Below are 13,708 nucleotides of genomic sequence, written 5' to 3'. Positions count from 1 at the left end.
GAAATTTGGATAATAGCCCTGCTAATGCGACATACCGATAGAGCACTGCACATAGGACCTATATTTAAATATGATTTAAAGCTTGAGGAACACAAACAGTAAAGACTTATTATATCATATTTGGTATTTTTGTTTTGTTTTATTATTTTTACTTTATCTCCTTTTTATTTTGTTGCGTTTTTAATATATATTTTTTTTTAACTATTTATTTTTAAAAACATATGTGATAACATTTGGAGGTGACAGGTACACTTTATTCAACCTGTCACCTCCAACACAGGAGTTCTAGCAGGCACTGTTGCTAGAACTCCTGTGTGACCGGAACGAGCAACAGCCGCTGAGGACAGAGGCTGAGGGAGGTGACAGAGCCTGTCACTACTCCACTTGATCACAGCCCACGGTCTCAGTGATAAAACAGAGCACACGAAGAACAGACGTTCTTCGTCTGCTCTACGTGCTCTATGGTGAGCTCATGTGCCGTACACGATTGCCGCTGCTCCTTTCATAAAGCTCTGCTTGTCCGGAGCAGGGCTAAATGTACAAAAAAACTACTCGCCCGGTGCCCGAAACTGCCTGTCCCGAGCGTCTGGCGATAGGAATTCCACACCCCTGATGCAGTTGGCCTTCAGTTAAAAAGATCAGATACTTTCAAATCTAAGTCTGCTCGCATTTTCTCACTTTTTTTTTTTTTAGACCTCGATAGAAATGACTATTATTACCTTCTCCTGTATTGCATTTAACATCTGGTCCTGTAAGATAAACCTACTGAGAATTCCTAGCCAGCAGGGCACAGAAGGTCAAATACATTCCACTTGGCCAAGCTCTTGCCCTTCTGACATTTTTCAGATTACCACCTTTGATATAAAGAAACTGCTTTATTCTCTTGGCGCCAGCCATACGCATGTATGTGGCAGCATGAAGGTGGATTTTATTCGGAGCTGCCACATATATGGGACTAAGAGTTCTGTTTGTGGAGTCTACTCTGGTGTCATCGCAGGAATATAAAAAGGCCATTAGTCACATTCACAGCAGTACAGGAACAGGGTTACTTAGAGGAGTTGGAAGTTGGACTTTCTGATGATGTATACAGCATTATATTTAGAAAACACTGCATGCCAACATAGAGACCTTGTTGTAAATGTGGATTATGGTGGGGAGAGTGTAAAGAAGTGGGACTCCTTTGCCTTCTCATGGACCAGATGCCATGCAGACCATGAAAAACCCAATAAATTCCAAGTTGTATCAGTAAATTGTACAGAATCTAAAGGACATCTGTGCGATCTACAATAACGGCAAAGGATCTCAAACAGAAAAAAAAAATCCATATCCTAAGATGCCAAGGCCTTAAATGCCTTGAAATGCTGGGGTTTGACCTAAAACAGGTCATTCAAGAAAGATATCCCAAGCTACTGAAACAGTATACAGGAATTGGCCAAAAAGAAAATCCATGCACGTCTGATCACAAGTTCCAGAATGCATTTAGTTGATTTTATTGCTATTGATAAGAAGTTTAACTACTTACTTAATACGTTTTCTATACAACTATGTGGATTGTTTAAAGTACATCTAAAACCAAAAGCAAAAATGTAATATTGCAGTTTATCAATCCTTAGATGTGGTGGCTTCATTAGTTTTCTTTATTGGGACAAAAACATTCTGCAAATACAGAAAAAAACCAGCTAATCTTGCCAGATTTGCAGTGTCCTCGTCACTTCCTATGAGCTCCATTTAAATTCCAAACAAGTTATTCAGCTGTCTCAGCTATTTTCTGTGAACTGCAAAGCAATACCCCTCTAAGTATTGGAGATGAGAAGAATGGGAAATGTTTGTAAGAACATCCCTGAGTGACAACGCTACTCCTCCAGATACAGTAAGGTGAGTGAGCATTGTTGCCTTAGTGCAGGAAGTGTGTTGCTGGCAGGATCACCAGGTATAAAGAAAGAACAAAAAATGAAGTATGAAAACTAGTGCAGCAACCACATGTAAGGACTGATAAGCTGCAATATATTATACTGTGATTTGTAGGTTTTGATATACTTTAAATACTTTATTCATTCAAAAATGTAGTCAATAAAGAATGTTAAATCTTGTATGCGTTGTACCACTCACAATGTAGGCACCACATCAGAGGACTGGTAAGGTGCACTATATATAATGGTAATGTAGGCACCACATCAGAGGACTGGTAAGGTGCACTATATATAATGGTAATGTAGGCACCACATCAGAGGACTGGTAAGGTGCACTATATAAACATATTGTATAATGCAGGCACCATATTTAAAAGGAGAACTATGAGTTACATAGTATTTGAGGTTGAATAAAGACTGTCTGTGTGTCTCTCTGGGGGTGTCTCTGGGGGTGTCTCTGGGGGTGTCTCTGGGGGTGTCTCTGTGTCGGTCCATGAGTGTTCTCATTCTTAAGAGTACCTGTACCCTTTACATTTCGGTCTCTCAGGAAGTCGTCCAAAAGCCTCTTGAATCCAGATTAATTGCGGAAATTACTGCTTGAGGCAGTGAGTTCCAGACCCTAAGGCCTGGTTCACACCTGAACGTTTTGTAGCGCGTTCAACGCTAGCCGAAAGCTCTACAAAACGCTCAAACATCTAAATCCCATTGTATTCAATGGGTATGGTTCACACCTTGCCGTATTTCCACCCGTCCGAACGCGATATAAAACGGCCTACGCCCAAAGAAGTACATGTACTTCTTTGGGGCGTTTTGGTTTCGCGTTTCCATTGGGATACAGCCAAGTAGCCCTCAGAAACGGGCGTTTGTCGCAGGTTTTTTTTACCGCGAATCGCGGTAAAACCGTGCGACGACAAACACGCATATTTAATACGCCTAGGTGTGAACCCAGCCTAACCGCGCGAACTGAGAAGAACCCCCTTCGCCCCGTCTTCAATTTTTTTTTTCTACCAGTTTTAGGTGGTGGCCCCTAGTCTTTGTTACGGAATTCATCTCAAAGAGTTTGTTGCTAATGTCGCTCTGACTATAGAACATTTTGTACATGAAAATCATGTCCCCCCTTAATCTCCTTACTTCCAACGTAAATATGTTTAAATTTAGTAGCCGTGTCTCATAGTTCTGGTCCTCCATCCCCTTTATGAGTTTGGTCGCCCTTCGCTGGACTTTCTCCAGCTCAAGGACATCCTTTCTGTGGCCTGGTGCCCAAAACTGCACCGCATACTCCAGGTGAGGCCGAACCAGTGATATGTAGAGCAAAATTACAGACCTATCCCTGCAAAACATTCCCTTCTTGATGTAGGACAAGATTCCACTAGCTTTGCTTACGGCAGCCTGGCACTGTAATCTATTATTCAGTTTGTGGTCTACAGTGACCCCCAAATCTTTCTCCATTTCCGACTTCCCTAGCGGCATACCCATTATGGTATAACCAATTTGCCTATTATTCCTCCCAAAGTGCATAACTTTGCATTTATCGACATTAAACCTCATCTGCCACATAGTTGAGGTGAGTGCTTTTCACTGACCTCATAGTTCTAGCCAACCTTTGACAATGAGACTGTCACAGGTTGGCTCCGTAGATCGGGAGGTGAGCGAACACACACCGGCATTCGCTCACCTCTCGATCCTGTCACAGCTCTCTGCCGTGACAGGGGAGGGGCTGGATTCCCCCCTCCCCGCTCCGATCCGCCAGCGCTGGCTGGCGGAACGGACGGGGGAGGGTACAGCTGGCTCTGCCTCTAGATAGGCAGAGCCAGCTGTCAGTCACGCAGCTGGGCGGGTCCCGGCTTAATTGTCGGGATCCGCTTCAGCGTCTCAGTATACCGCGAGCAGAAGCTCGTGGTATACTGAGCCTAGGGTGACGGGAGGACGCTAGTTTGTGTCCTCCAGTTACCCTAAGGAGAACTATGGGGAAAAGCCTTAACCCCATAGTTCTCCTTTAAGGACTGGTAAGATGCACTATATAAAATGTATGTTCTTGGGTTTACATCTCCTGAAGATTCTCCAAACATGCATGTCACCAGTCCTACATTGCCACGAAAACCAGCTATGCATATGCAGCTGGACAATACAACATCTGCTAACAGTTACAGAATGTACCGCCTGCATAAGTCGTCGATCATTTGAACGCTTGCCTAATTCTCCATCTAGGTCTATGCTATATAATTTACAGTCTCACAACATCCATACTATTATTAATCAATGTTAACACTGGCCAGGGCCCCTGATGACAGCCCTCAAAGCTCAGGGAAAAATATTTGCAAAGCTGCTTGGTGCCAGTGGATAAATTAAATAGACTCTGGCACTTTGTCCATTTAGCACAAATTGACAGCTTCTCTCAGAACACACACAGATATCTACCTTCCCCACACTCCAGTCATTCAGTTTCATAATCAGCACTGAGAGATCAAACCCTGTGTAAGCGTTATGTCTGAGCTTACACAGTGCCAATGACCTCCCCCCTACATACCCAGAGGAGCAGAGTATTTCCTGAGGGTGCCAATGGAGTAACAGAGCAGTGGGTTTCCACAGACACAGTGACAGTCTCTTTAACAGAACCAATGTGCTTTAAAAGTAGTTACCCTTCAAGAAGAACCCATGGAGGAAAGTTAGGAGTGAGGGCTTTATCTGTTTTCTTACGCTTTCTTCTATGCCTTATGGATTTCCCACACACTAATATGATTTTACTAGATGTCTGACCCATAAGATGATGGAGGCTGCTGTGGTCCAATGATGCACAGATTATATATAAAAAGGTCAGCACAGGTTTAGAAAACTTAAATGATATAGCACTAGTACCAGACAAATGCTTTTAGAATTCAGACACCATACACTTAGTCAAGGTGCCAACATGCTCTCCAAAAAATACTGGGTAGCATTTGTAAATGTTTAGTCATATGGGCTGGTGGCCCTGCACATACACACACCTCACCACATACTGTTGAATGTTCCTGAGTGGATTTGTGTTTAAGGGGTATTTTATGGGCTGCGGAGGCCAGAAGTAGTTAAAGCGTAGTATCTTCCACATCTTAAAGGCCAAGTTTACCTTTTATATCATTTCAAATTTAGGATGTAACATGAAACATGGTCACATTGACACCTCCTCCCATTCCTGTTACTGAATTTCCATACCTCCGTAAGGACATGGAAGGGAGGGAAAATCTACATCATCCACTGATCGTGGTTGCAATGCTTTGCTGGCCCCAATGCAACACAATAATATTTAAAAAAAAAAATTCTTCTATGACTATGCATACATTTATTTATTTTTATTTTTTTTTAAAAGGTGGAATTTAGTTTCAAAAAGGACAATCAAAAGACATAGAAGCACAGGGGTGCTAAAACCCTAAATAAGGAAAGTCAACCCTCCTACCCCAGTGATAATCTAAGTGAAAATAAAACATATTAGCACACCTAAATACTATGCATACATTAATTATATTGTAGTAGAAAGAGTACAAAAAGTTTGCAAAGTTCATAAAATATACAAAGATCAACTGGGTTCTCCTTGAGAAAGGAGTAAGTCACCCTGAAAAGGTAGATTAGAGTCCTCATATTTGGTCTTCTGTCTCACCAAGCCACAATTTACTTTCGTTGGGTATGCTTGACCAAGTGTAATTACTATCAAAAAAAGGGGGAAAGAGAAAGAAAGGGGCTTTGTGGTGACCACTGGAGAATAGCAGGGAATTGATCCAATAATAAAGTCAATTGATTTATATATGTAATAAAATTCCATTTTTAATATACTCAATTCATAATGTCTATACATATAAATATGCTAAAATCCATCCATATAAAAAAACCATAAATAGATGTATAGAACATAAATAACCTCCCTGGAACCCACACAGAAACTGCCTCCCCCCGGCGCTCCTGTCTCCTGGTTGGGTGGGGAGACTCCCTGCAGATGGATATTCAATTACCGGAAAAAGAATAATTAAGTTGGTATTTATTGCATTATAAAGATATATGGTCAGCAGATATTAATGATTCTGATATATCTAATATCATGTAGACTACTGCAAATTGATTCTCATACCCATACAAATACTATAGGTTAACCTCTCCAAATCTTCCTGACGAAGCCTCGGCGAAACGCGTTGAAGACTGGAGCAAGCACAGAATCATGGCTGAACTAATGATATATAGAACAATTATGTACAATTAATCATGCAAATAAGATATGAATACAATGAGGGCAATGACCAATATATTAATTTATAATCATGGTTTCTGTGTGGGTTCCAGGGAGGTTATTTATGGTGTATACATCTATTTATGGTTTTTTATATGGATGGATTTTAGCATATTTATATGTATAGACATTATGAATTGAGTATATTAAAAATGGAATTTTATTATATATATGAATCAATTGACTTTATTATTGGATCAATTCCCTGCTATTCTCCAGTGGTCACCACAAAGCCCCTTTCTTTCTCTTTCCCCCTTTTTTTGATATATATTGCATATATAGGGGTGGTGTCCCAGTTTGTGTGATGGTTCCTAATTTTTGTATTACAAGTGTAATTACTACTTGATTTTGCACTAGTTTATCTTTGTATATTCTACACATTTTGTTAAATCTTTTTGTCAGGGGTGGACAAATCAATGTGGAATTTAGGAGCCAGCTCCATTGAAAACTACTAGAGAAAACCTAAAAAGTTAGGCGCCAGATGGAATTTTAAAGTGGCACTAAATTAAGAAGTCTTAAAAATGCCTTCAAGTACCTTAACTATTAATAAAACTGTATCTTATTTGTGTATCATTCAGCTGTAGATCCTCAAATCATCTCTGAATTCATGCTGGCACTGTCCTTCCTTCTGGAGGGTGGCTACTCTTGTTCCCCATGGTCCCAGTGTGTGTTGTAAAGTAGTCATCGCTGCAAGATTGCCCCCGTGATAGACTACAATCTCATACTAACTTGTACTGAAGTTATAGTCTATCACGGCAGCGAGCTTTGAGCGGTGGCTATTTTACAACACACACAGGGACCATGGGGAACAAAGTAGTCACCCTCCACAAGGAAGGACAGTGTCATCACCAATTCAGGGATGATTTGAGGATCTACAGCCGAGTGATACACAAATGAGATAAATATTTCTTAATAGTTAAGGTACTTGAAGACATTTTTAAGATTTGACTTCTGAGTTTAGTGTCACTTAAGGGGGCATTAGCTGCTAATGATGAGGCTTGGCGTGGTGTGAATCCAGTTCGCCCAAGCCTGCTCAAAACTCTTGACTGCTACCCCCGTGCTTCTGCCTAATCAGTTGCCCCGCAGCTATATATGTTAGAAGGGTGCAGGGAATATCCCCGCCACAACTGACTGGATCTGGAGCAGGTGATGGCGGTCAGAGTTTTGAGCAGGCTTGGGCGAACTCCAAGCCCGACTCCTCTCTATTGGCTACTTAGCTCCTGGGATTTGTCCAACCCAGCGTTTGGTACTCTTTCTACTACAACATTATTTATTTATGCATTGTATTTGATTTATTTACACTGTGGAGTCCAGAAGAGCACGTAAAGTAGTCATCTGTAGATACACATTGGAACCAATGAAGATTCATTGTTAACATGCCGAAGACTTCCCCTGGGTATGATGTGAATATCATTTCCTAATAATCAATACCTAATTCAAAAGATGATAGATGCAGTAAATATTCACATGTCTCCCTGTACATGCTGATCATACAATCACACGAATTGTATGATTTAAGAACTTGACATATGAGCTAACAAACACTTTATTCATTACATGTGTGCATAGTTATCCTTCACTCCAGTTTCATATCCAAGCTCACGTTTGTATCCATGCAAAATGATGTTGAAAAGTTTGCTTCAGGCATCACATATATATTTTAATTAGTTGGTTTGTTAGAGATCACAGTGGAAATAATTACTTACATGCCAGCAACAGCTCAGAAACAAATAAGAAATGCCCAGGTAAAGCGCTTCTACCTTCTATAAGGGTGAGGGCTGCGTACAATTACAGGCGCACGCATTGTAGTTGTGGGGCATGTTAGTAATCATGTCTAAATCTGCCCTACCTGACCTGGAACCATAGAAACAGAAGTGACCAATCAAAGCCCTAGTGCATGTCACACACCACGCAGCCTCATGATGTTACACGTGCTAACATCAACACTGTCTGTTCCTGACCGACTGCAAGCTCCTGTGATAGAGCACTTCTAGCACACAGCAGCATATGAGCATGTCAGAAAGCCTAAGAAGAGACTATAGCTCGTCTGTCTCACAAAGTACATGTAATCACAACACAAAACAAGTATTAAGACAAATAACTCCAATAAACACATTCTACTATGCTAAAAATAACATTTCACACAGTGAAATACAACAAAGTAGACCTTAGCATCTCGTGACAGTCCAGTATAGTGGCCGTATTACACAAGCTGATACCTGAAGTACCACAATGAGAGTCAGGGACCTGTACTGGAAGGAATGCAGGGGCTACCGCTGCTGAATTCATTCTCAGAATAATAATTGCCCGGCTCTCTGGCCTCATTACGTTCATGGTTACTGACTTGGAACATGCAAGCAAGTTAGCAAGTTACAGTGAAGTCGGTACTTCTGATTTGCTACATACTTGTTTCAAGGTCAGCACCTCAAAATGTACTGAAGCCAAATGGATTAGCTTGGTAACTATACAAGTCAGTGGTGGCAGCCCACATTGTTTAACCCTTTCGCTGCCAAGCCCTCCGGAACATTTTTCAAATCAGCTGGCCAAGCCATTTTTGAATTTTCTGCAATTTTTTTTGCCATACGTCCTTGGCAGCGAAAGGGTTAAGGCAGCGTTTCTCAACCTTTCCTTAGTCACAGCATCCCTTAAAAGTATGCAACACTCGAGGCACCCCAGTCTTAAATGTCATAGATTTTAAAGGACTACCCCATGAAAAAGAAAAAAAAAAAGTGGGTGTCCCACTTCACGTCAAGAGTCCCCGTTTGCCATAAGTAGCCCCCCTTTCATATCAGAGTTCCACCTTTACATCAGGAGCCCCCTTCACCTCAGTCTTCATTCCCCCTTCAGATCGCAGTCCCACCACCACAAAATTTTGAGGCAACCCTATGGAGGCCAGGAGGCACACCAGTATGCCACGGCACCCTGGTTAAGAAAGGCTGATCTAAGCACATGTTTTCTTCAATGTCGTACTCGTAGAGTGCAAGCTCTTCCACGCAACAGTGAAAAAAACAACAGACTTAACCAACTGGCTGTGCATGTACAAGGTACCCAAAGGCTGGGACCTGCATTGCCATAATGAGAGGCCACTGGTTGCTAAACCTCACAGAGTGCATGTTGCAAGAACAACGTCAAGGAGAATAAAAAAAAACCTTCTCCAACAGTCAAAAAAAGTGTCAGTCCAGTGAAATACAGCAGACCTAGCCAGTCTGTGACAACACATGGTTGTGAAAGTGCCAGGCACACATGCTGGGACTTGCAGTGCCACAATGCTAGCCACTGCTTGCTGAACCTCACAGAGTGTAAGCCCTCCTGAATAACGTCATGTCACACAGTAAAGAAAACGTTATTATACTGGCTGCAAGACATCCACCAAAGTAAAACATGTTCCTCTATGTAACAGAACACCTAGTGCATCCATAATAACGCACAGTTGTGAAATAACATGTACACACGGCGGGACCTGTAGTACCACAATGCTAGCCACTTGCTGCTGAACCTCACATGCAAGCTCTTCTGAATAATGCCATGCCACACAAGAAAATATCCTGGCATACTGAATGTAAGACATTAACCAAAGCAGAAATTGCTCCTTTGTGTAACACTGGAATACAGAACACCTAGCTCGCCTATAATAACCCCATGTACACACGCTGGGACCTGGAGTGCCACAATAAGACACTGGTTAGTGAACCTGACATGGGAGTTCAAGCTCTTCAGAACAATGCATGACTATGACTGTCATTCATTTACATAGCACTGCACAATTCACTGTCACCCTGAGATCCATTCCTACGGGGTCATGTCTCTGTCACTGCAGGTTTCCTCTCCACATCAGCATCCAGCACTATCTACACTGGGAAATACCTCAATGATGAGGAACCCTGTACATGAGATTCTTCATGTGAACCCCCAGTGGAGCCAATAGAGGCCTGGCAATGCAGACCTGTGTACAACTAAGCATTTCCACATGTGACTTTACTAGTGCTGCCATGTGTGATCAGCTATCAGCCAGAGCACAGCCAGGCCTCTGACAAAAGCCAATGCAGCCACTTTCTTCTGGATGAGCAGCTGCTGTCAATTACAATCTTCTAGAAAGTGCCGGAAAGTAGGAGAGAAGCCCCTTCATAATCCTATACCAGCACTGCAGGAGTTAACCAGCCGGCAGAGTAAGGCTGCCACAATGTGAACCCCAATCATATATGTATAGGATAGGGGGATCATACAGATCATCACACATACACATAGGAAAGGTGGTGGGGGTAGGATTGGGGGTGTCACACAGCTCACCACATATATACACAGGAAAGGGGGGGAAAGACACAAAGCACATCACATTGTACACAGAGGAATGGGGGACCGTCACACATGTACACACAGGAAAGGGGGACAGTCACACATATGTACACACAGGAAAGGGGGACAGTCACACATATAAACACACAGGAAAGGGGGACAGTCACACATATGTACACACAGGAAAGGGGGACAGTCACACATATGTACACACAGGAAAGGGGGACAGTCACACATATGTACACACAGGAAAGGGGGACAGTCACACATATGTACACACAGGAAAGGGGGACAGTCACACATATGTACACACAGGAAAGGGGGACAGTCACACATATGTACACACAGGAAAGGGGGACAGTCACACATATGTACACACAGGAAAGGGGGACAGTCACACATATGTACACACAGGAAAGGGGGACAGTCACACATATGTACACACAGGAAAGGGGGACAGTCACACATATGTACACACAGGAAAGGGGGACAGTCACACATATGTACACACAGGAAAGGGGGACAGTCACACATATGTACACACAGGAAAGGGGGACAGTCACACATATGTACACACAGGAAAGGGGGACAGTCACACATATGTACACACAGGAAAGGGGGACAGTCACACATATGTACACACAGGAAAGGGGGACAGTCACACATATGTACACACAGGAAAGGGGGACAGTCACACATATGTACACACAGGAAAGGGGGACAGTCACACATATGTACACACAGGAAAGGGGGACAGTCACACATATGTACACACAGGAAAGGGGGACAGTCACACATATGTACACACAGGAAAGGGGGACAGTCACACATATGTACACACAGGAAAGGGGGACAGTCACACATATGTACACACAGGAAAGGGGGACAGTCACACATATGTACACACAGGAAAGGGGGACAGTCACACATATGTACACACAGGAAAGGGGGACAGTCACACATATGTACACACAGGAAAGGGGGACAGTCACACATATGTACACACAGGAAAGGGGGACAGTCACACATATGTACACACAGGAAAGGGGGACAGTCACACATATGTACACACAGGAAAGGGGGACAGTCACACATATGTACACACAGGAAAGGGGGACAGTCACACATATGTACACACAGGAAAGGGGGACAGTCACACATATGTACACACAGGAAAGGGGGACAGTCACACATATGTACACACAGGAAAGGGGGACAGTCACACATATACACACAGGAAAGGGGGAAAGTCACACATATACACACAAAAGGAAAGGGGGACCGTCACACATACACACACAAAAGGAAAGGGGGGGACAGTCACACATATACACACACAAAAGGAAAGGGGGACCGTCACACATACACACACAAAAGGAAAGGGGGGGACAGTCACACATATACACACACAAAAGGAAAGGGGGACAGTCACACATATACACACAAAAGGAAAGGGGGACAGTCACACATATACACACAAAAGGAAAGGGGGACAGTCACACATATACACACAAAATGAAAGGGGGACAGTCACACATACACACAAAAGGAAAGGGGGACAGTCACACATACACACAGGAAAGGGGGACAGTCACACATATACACACAGGAAAGGGGGACAGTCACACATATACACACAGGAAAGGGGGACAGTCACACATATACACACAGGAAAGGGGGACAGTCACACATATACACACAGGAAAGGGGGACAGTCACACATATACACACAGGAAAGGGGGACAGTCACACATATACACACAGGAAAGGGGGACAGTCACACATATACACACAGGAAAGGGGGACAGTCACACATATACACACAGGAAAGGGGGACAGTCACACATATACACACAGGAAAGGGGGACAGTCACACATATACACACAGGAAAGGGGGACAGTCACACATATACACACAGGAAAGGGGGAAAGTCACACAGCTATACACACAGGAAAGGGGGAAAGTCACACAGCTATACACACAGGAAAGGGGGAAAGTCACACAGATATACACACAGGAAAGGGGGAGGGGGGGTCACACAGATCATCACACATATACACACACACAGTAAAGGGGGAAAGCCACACAGCTCATCACACATACACGCAGGAAAGGGGGACCATCACACATATAACACGCAGGTAAGGGGGACCGTCACACATATACACGCAGGAAAGGGGGAAAGTCACACAGGTCATCACACATGTGTATATATAGGGAAGGGGGAATCACACAGACCCCCTCCTATGTATACAATTGTGATGATCACACAGATCTTCACACTTATATACTTAGGAAATAGGGGATCCTACAACCATGTACATAAGGGGGGTGGGGGGTCATGTAGATCTCCACAATCCTGCACATAGCTCACGATAATCATACATGTACATGGCCCACAACAGGAGGATCAGCCAGCTCTCATCAATCTAGTACAGAGCCCAGCAGTGGAGGATCAGCCAGCTCTCCCCGGCCTACCCTAACACACAACATGCTGGGCGGCAGCAGCTGTGATCAGCCTCCCCCGGAACAGTCAGCTCAGCGGCCCCCACTCTGCATGGCATGATTTTAGGAAAGCAATCACAGAAGCCATATTTATTCCCTCCCCTTTCCCTCTGGAAAGTTTGCCGATCGATGGCTGCTCTGCCTGGGACTAACTCGATCAAGACTCTGCAAGGCTGGGCCAACAAGGCGGCCAGATCAGCCACGACACACAGCTTACCTGCTCGGCAGCGCCGGGTGTAGTTGAGGGAAGAGGGGGGGGGATCCGCCGTGTGGGTGGGTGTATATATGTTGTGCGAGTGTGTGGAGGTAAAAGCTTCAGGCCCTGTTCCTGTTCCTCCTCCCCTCCGTCATGTCATCGTGATCAAACATGTCTGTGTTTTTTTCTCTCTGACTTCCTGATTCTCCTCCGCTTGACAAACTCAGGCTGTGTGTGTGAGCACGGCCTCCCCCCACACTGTATACACACGCAGTGTACACTCCGGCCTGCAGGACACTTTACAAATTCTACATGGCGGACTTCATTTCCAGGGACACTCTGAGGGGAAACTTTTTGTTTCCACTTCTAACCAGTGACATTCTAGCTGGCCTTGTGTCCAGGGACACTCTGATGGGAAACTTTTTGTTTCGGCTTCTAACCAATTACTTTGTAGCTGGCCCTGTTACTTACAGATTTTGTGGATTGGAGCAACATTCACCATATGTATTCCTTATTTATTTGTTTCTTCTTCTAACCAGTGACTTCCTTGC

At 43.7% G+C, this 13,708-nt stretch overlaps 1 protein-coding gene across 1 annotated transcript in view; it reads right to left on the bottom strand.

Annotated features, from left to right (window-relative positions):
- SMARCA2 (SWI/SNF related, matrix associated, actin dependent regulator of chromatin, subfamily a, member 2) overlaps positions 1 to 13,439 on the bottom strand; it is a 147,899-nt gene extending 134,460 nt beyond the window's left edge. The window contains exon 1 of the mRNA XM_018559474.1: positions 13,179 to 13,439. The gene's annotated coding sequence lies outside the window, so the exon portion shown is untranslated. The remainder of the gene's footprint in view (positions 1 to 13,178) is intronic.
- Positions 13,440 to 13,708: the final 269 nt, after the last annotated feature.

Source organism: Nanorana parkeri, unplaced genomic scaffold, assembly GCF_000935625.1.
Source record: "Nanorana parkeri isolate BGI_ZX_2015 unplaced genomic scaffold, ASM93562v1 scaffold398, whole genome shotgun sequence".
Taxonomy (NCBI): Eukaryota; Metazoa; Chordata; class Amphibia; order Anura; family Dicroglossidae; genus Nanorana; species Nanorana parkeri.
The sequence above is the reverse complement of the archived record's forward strand: the minus strand, read 5'-3'. Positions and strand labels throughout refer to the sequence as shown.